Raw genomic sequence first — 7,149 nt, 5'->3', positions numbered from 1 at the left:
CACATAGCAAAATGATCTGTAAGAATCGCAAAGCATACTATTAATTCAATCTTTTATAAAACAGAGCCTGTGATACATAACCTCACCAACACTCAGTGCACTACACCTCAAAGATAACAGAGCAGTAACACTTCCACTTACAAAGAAGAATAACGTTTTGTAAATAGCTATGACTAATTGTATTTGAAAAACCTGCCAAAAAGTGAGAACAAGGATGGAGCATTCAATGTTTGGAGCTAGGAAAAAGAAGAAAAATAATATCTCTATGTCATACCACACACAAAAGTATATTCCAGACAAACTAAAACAGATTAAGAAAAAACAGATTAAGAAGAAACACACACAAACACACACACACACACACACACACACACACATACAGTTTTTTTAAACTTGAAAAAATATTTTTAAATTATTTTAAAATCTCAGGTGGAAAATGCTTTCTTAAACAATCTCCTTCGAAAAACCTAGAAAACCATAAAGGGAAGGACTGAATAATATGACTATCCAAAAATATGAATAATCTACAAAGAAAGACAGCACACAGAAAATTAAATGAGATAAAATATGCATAGAAAGATAAACATGACACAGTTTAATGAAAAAATATTGCAAAATGGAACAATATATAAACTTCATTTTCTGTTTAAAAATGTAGGTATATACAATAATTATTTGTGTCTGAATGCACATAAAAGGAATCAGGCCGGTAATAGTAATTAACTTTATAAAGATGGATGGGAAGAAAACAATTTTTATATTTTACATTATGTATTTATCAGTTTTTATTTTTAATAGACATATATCCACTGTTTATTAAAAGGATTGAAGAAAACTCAGTAAAGAGTATTAAAATCGAGTTAATCATGAAAAATAATCTCTCAGAGTGCTGGTAACTCCCAAAGCTATCTCAGAGTAGTAGTCAAATGTGTAGTTTAATGCAAAATCCTGTCTTCTGATACAGAAACTATACCATGGCCTTCTTTCCCGGATGCTCTTTTATTCTAAGTCAAATCTAATACATCTGAGACTTCTATAAATAGTTAAAAATAACTGGGAAAACAATCCCAGGGTCTTACTAATTGCATAGTATTTCCCTAATTATAACAATAGGCACCTAAACAAATATGCTTACAGAGGTGTGGTGTAGACTGATAAACATTCACGAGCCATGGTGTTTGTAATACAAGTTTTACCATTATATAAGAAGAAAGCAACCATAATTGATCGAATATTCATAACTGACACGGTGCAATTTGACACTTCCAATTCTTGACTATATTGTAAATGGATTCACTTAAAAAGAAGTGACGATAGATAATGAAAAACAATAATTGATTATAAAAATCATTCTCAGCTGAATGTGGGGCACATGCCTGTAACCCAGTGCTCAGGAGGATCACAAATTTGAAGCCAGCCCCAACAATTTAGCAGGCTCTCAGCAATTAGCAAGACCATGTTTCAAAGCAAAAACTAAAAAAAGGCCGGAGATATAGCATGAAAGTAAACGCCCCTGGGTTCAATCTCCAATACTCCCTCCCCACAAAAATAGCATTCTCCAAGTAACTTTGAATGGGTTGAAGATTTATAAAATAGTTTAAACACTGCTCGTTTTGTTCAAGCTTCTGTATATTTTCTCTTTTCTAACATCAAGAAAATCTATTTGAATCATTTTAAGTGATAGGAAAAAATAAAAAAAAGTTTTCTCTTATGAATCCATTCTATTTCATTACAACGTATTGAAGGAAAGCCACCAAAATTAGTATGAACATAGTCAAGATCACATTTAAGCAAACAGAGGAATGAAAATATCCGCATGGGAAAATTACTACAAGGAGGTGATCATTTTCCTCAGTTTTCACAAAAGTATGTAGTAGGATATTCTTTGTTGTTCGGAAAATTAGAAAAAGCAGAGACTAATCGACATATAGGGGAAACTGAACTGCAAATATTATGGTCTTCTGCTCTACGGGCACATGTCTCTCAAAAAAACATAGGGAGAAGCTCTATGACATTGGACTGGGCAGTGATTAGGCAAGAGCCCAAAAGTGCAGGAAACAAAAGCAAAAAGAGACAAAAGGGATTCTAGCAAACGAGAAAGCTTCTGCACAGCAAAGGAAACAATCCACGCAGTGGAAAGGAAACCAACAGAATGGGAGAAAATATTTGCAAACTGTTCATCTGACAGGGGATTAATATCCAGAATATGGAAGGAACTAAAGAACTCAACAGTAAAAAAAAAAAAAAAACATAAATTGATTCCAAAATGGACAAATGATCTGAATAGACAAATGCAAACAAATGTATGAAAAAACTTTCAACATCATTAAACACCACAGAAATGCAAATTAAAACTATGCGAAGCTGGGCGTGGTGGCACACGCTTGTAATCCCAGCATTCAGGAGGCTGAGACCGGAGGATCGCGGTTCGCGGACAGCCTCAGCTACTTAGTGAGGCTCTCTGCAGCTCAGTGAGACCCGGTTTCAAAATAAAGAATAAAAAATAGGGCAGGGGGTGTAGCTCGGAGGTCAAATGCCCCTGGGTTCCATCCCCAGACCTGCAAAAAAAAAAAACTATGCGATAACACTGCACACCTGTTAGCATAGTTCTTATAAAGAGATGAAAGCTGTGGGATGTGAGAGGAAGTACACGAGAGTTGTGTGCAGGTATGTTTGTATGACACTGTACCTCACTGTGATGTATCATTGTAACGCACTAAGAAACTTATTTTTAAAAATGAAAGATAAAAAAGATAGATGAAGCTGGATATGCTGATGCATGCTTGTACTCGGGAGGCTGAGATAGGAGGAACACAGGTTCAAAGCTAGCCTCAGCAAATTAGCAAGACCCTGATTCAAAATAAAATAGGGCTGGGGTGTAGCTTATGGGTAGGAATGCCCCTGGATTCAACCCCCAGCAACACACACACACACACACACACACACACACACACACACACACAGTATTGATGAGGCTGTGAAGGAAAGACAATCTTTGTACACTGTTTGTGGGGGTGTGAATTAGTACAGCCATTTTAGAAAACAGCGTAAGATTTTCCAGAAACTAAAACTAAAACTACCATGTAATCCAGCAAATCGCACTTCTAAGGAAATGAACTCAATATTCCAAAGAGATGCACTCCCATATTCTTGGCAGTGTTATTCACAATAGGCAAAATGTGGAAATAATATGCGTGACCATCAACAATGAGTGAAGAAAGAAAATGTAGTGTATGTATACAATGGAATCCTATTCAGCCTTTAAAAAGGTGATTCTGTCAATTGCAACAAAATAGATGAATCTAAAGAAAATTATGCTAAGTTAATAAATCAGACACAAAAAACAAATATGGCATCTCACATATGTGGAGTCTAAAAGATAATGATCACAGAAGTAGAGTAGAGTGTAGACTGAGAAGTAGAGAGATGGACAGGGAAAAGGGAGATGTTAATCAAAGGGTAAAAAAATTCCATTAAAAATCATGGCTTCTAGTTTTCTATTGGACCCACAGTGGCTATAATTAATAAGAATGCAATGTATATTTCCATATTGCTAAAAGTAGATTTTAAATGTTCTCACCACAAAGAAACAATCAGCAAGTTAGGTGATGTACATGTTAATCGACTGATTTTAATCATTCCACGATATATATGATATCACAGCAACCCATTGTACTCCATAAATATACACTACTATTTGTCAATTGAAAAAAATTAATTTTTAAAACAAGAATGAATCACACTTAAAAAGAGTACATATCTCTCAAACAGATAGCAAATTTGATCATACATATTAATAGTCATAAAACTACCACCCACTGATGTTCTACCTTTACCAAAGGAACATCTAAGTAGACAAAAATGTACAACTATGTCTGGGGGAAATGTGCTCTAGCTCTTGAATAAAAGGACTAGCCGGGCGTGGTGGCGCACGCTTGTAATCCCAGCATTTAGGAGGCTGAAACCCAGAGGATCGTGGTTCGTGGCCAGCCTCAGCTACTTAGTGAGGCTCTCTGCAGCTCAGTGAGACCCGGTTTCAAAATAAAGAATAAAAAATAGGGCAGGGGGTGTAGCTCGGAGATCAAATGCCCCTGGGTTCCATCCCCAGACCTGCCAAAAAAATAAGTAAATAAAAGTACTGAGTTTCACAACAAGTCGGTCCCTAAGCAGAGATGGACACACCAGGATCGCTTATTTTGACAGCACCAGCATCTACCTACATTGGCTAAGCTCCCTGAGCATTAATAAGCAGCCTTCTATGATAATTTGGATGATGATGTGCATTGATTTAGGGAGAGAATGTTCTGAGCAGCAAACACCAAGTATTGGGTCTGTTTGTTAATTCTTTTTCTTACAGAAATATAAGTTTTTATTCTGGTTTTTCTTTTCAAGAAAAAGAGTCCCACTCCACTTGATACCATGTTCCATCCTGTGCGAGCTTAGGAATGTTCAATGAGTCAGGAGCCTCTCTGCCCAAAAGGAGCCCCTTGCATTGCACCTCTTCTCACGTTTGAAGACATTAATGGCCCACAGAGTGGCACGGAGCCCAGTCTCAGTGGAGAATGGAATTGTATTTGCAATGAGCCTGTCAGCATCAAGTATCCTCCGGTAGGGCTCCCACCCCTCCCCTGCCCAAGCCCTGAACACAAAGCCCCAGGAGGCCCCAGCCGAGAAGGTGAAGCTTAGAGCTACATACATCCTACCACTCTGGATAGGAAATGCCCCTTACCCTGCTTCTACTACACCCTTGGGCAGGGCAGACCTGGACCCCACAGCATCACACTGGAGACACAATTTCAACAGAGAAAATCCCCAGCCTGCAACGTGATGGAGGCTTGGTGTAAAAAGTGAGCATCGAACAGTCATAATTACTATCCTAAAAGCCGTTCTCAAGGGAACTCAGCAAAACCAAGGACAGCCATACACATAAAATTTACCTGAACCACATCAATTTACCAAACCTCCGCTTGGGATCTCTTCTGAAAAAACGCAGGTAAAGTATGAATTTAAAAGAAAAAAGAAAAAAAATGTTTCCTGAGCCTTGAAATATTATGATTTGGGTGACAATTTATAACCAACTGAAACCTATCATTGTAAAATTGCCTTTAAACACTATTGGACTAAAATACGCCCTACACCTGGGAGATGAGAACAAACTCCAGGTAGCGGGATGTTCGTCCTCTGTGTCCCTAGGATCCTGTCTCCAGGGAAGGCACTGCCTCCTCCCTGTCCCTGTCCCTGTCCTGGTGAGCTGCCACAGTCGCAGCCACGACAGGACAATAGGAATGGTAGGATAACACAGGAGAACCCTGCCCTGCCTCCGACGGATGGTCGAGTGGCAGGCTGCTATGTAAAGCATTAGGAGCCAGGGTAGAGCTGGCTCTCTCCCACAACTGTCCCGACAGCTCTTTCCCGAAGAGTGGCTCATTCGCTCTAGACGGCGCCAGGTGTGAAACAGGGACATTCGTGCCGGGCACGTGAGCGGAGCCGCACCGAGCTAAGACTCCTTCCTTCGCAGTCTCTGTTCTGTGCGACGAGCGTTCCAAGCGTTTCGGCAGCCAGTCACGCCAAGGTCACCTTAGGACCACGGAATGTCAGTTATGGCTTTGTAGTCAATGCCCAGCGGCACAGAGCATGGTGTCCATGGGAAGTGAGTGGCCACCCCAAAGACATGGAAGAGGAAATAGAGAAGCATGGGGAGGGAGAAGGAGCGGAGGGAGGAGATGGGGTGGGAAGCAGATGGTGCTGCTCAGGCTGGTGCCTGCCGCGCAGGCTTTGTGTTGCATGGTCAGCCTCCATCACCCAGGCACAGGAGTCCCCGGGCGCCTCAGTTCCACATGCTTGGTCTGAATCCTCTTTCAGGTGTTCACCCATGGTAGCCGGGGGAGGGGACAAGTCTGCTCTCCTTGCCTCTGGCTTCTCAAGCAGCTCCCGTGAATATTTATTATTATCTTTGGGATAGGAAACAAATGTAAATGGACTCTGAAATTCGAGCTACGGCATGATCCAATTGAAAGGCTGCCAGGTATGGGAGCACGTGCCTGTAATCCCAGTACCTGGGAGACCGAGACAGGAAGATCACAGTTTAGAGGCCAGTTTCGGCAACTTAGTGAGGCCCCGTGTCAAAAACAAAACAGAACCAGGAGTATAACTGAAGTAGAAAGCAGATGGAACACACACACACACACACACACACACACACACACACACACTCTCTCTCTCTCTCTCTCTCTCTCTCTCTCATGTATGTATGTGATGCATATGTACTTTACTGCCTTCTGTGCCTCTCCCACCGCGACCATCATCTTGCACTGTTCTCGCGCCGCACTCCACTCCCTGCATTTGCACCTTCTCTATGGGGCACCTCAACTCTCAGGTTTTCAATCCTCACCTGTCCTCTGATGGCTCTCAAAGCTTTTTTTCCACCCAGTCTTCTCCTCTGAAAGTCACAGCAACACATTCAAATGACAGTAGGGCGTCCTCACCTGAAAGTCACGCAGGTATCTCAATCCCAATTTATTTTAAAAGGGCTACTTCTTCCCACACACACATCATCTTTTTCTCGCACCTAACAATAGGAGTAAGAAAAATGTTCATCTCCTTTTCCTTCACTCTAGTCTTAAAACTGGCATCAAAGGAGTCTCCCTATATGTGCATGATTCGATAGGATCACCATATCCAACAACTTTAAGCCAGCCACTCCCTGGTCCTTTAGTCTAGTAGAGACACTAGAGCACATAAACGGAAACCCGAGGCTAAAACTAGATCATAACCAAACAGAGGATTTTATCTTCTCCCGGTCTCATATATCAAGCAGGATAACATCCCCAAACCAACTAGGAATATGTTGTGGAGGCCAGTGAGAGCACGTCTGAGGAAACACTTTCAGAAAACCATGGGCATGGTGGTGCATTCTTCTAACCCCAGGACTTGGGGGGCTGAGACAAGAGGATCACAGGTTTGAAGGGAAAACCAGCAAATCAGCGAGGCCCTCAGCAACTTAGTGAGACCCTGTTTCCAAATAAAATAAGGCTGGGGATGTAGCTCAGAGATAGAGTGCCCCTGCGTTTAATCCCAAGTAAGGGTGGTAGAGGAGAAAACCTTGTTTCTTTGAAAACTTATTTTAACAGTTGCCTTGCAGGAATGACA

This window comes from Muscardinus avellanarius (genome assembly GCF_963383645.1).
Source record: "Muscardinus avellanarius genome assembly, chromosome: X".
Classification (NCBI taxonomy): Eukaryota; Metazoa; Chordata; class Mammalia; order Rodentia; family Gliridae; genus Muscardinus; species Muscardinus avellanarius.
The sequence above is the reverse complement of the archived record's forward strand: the minus strand, read 5'-3'. Positions refer to the sequence as shown.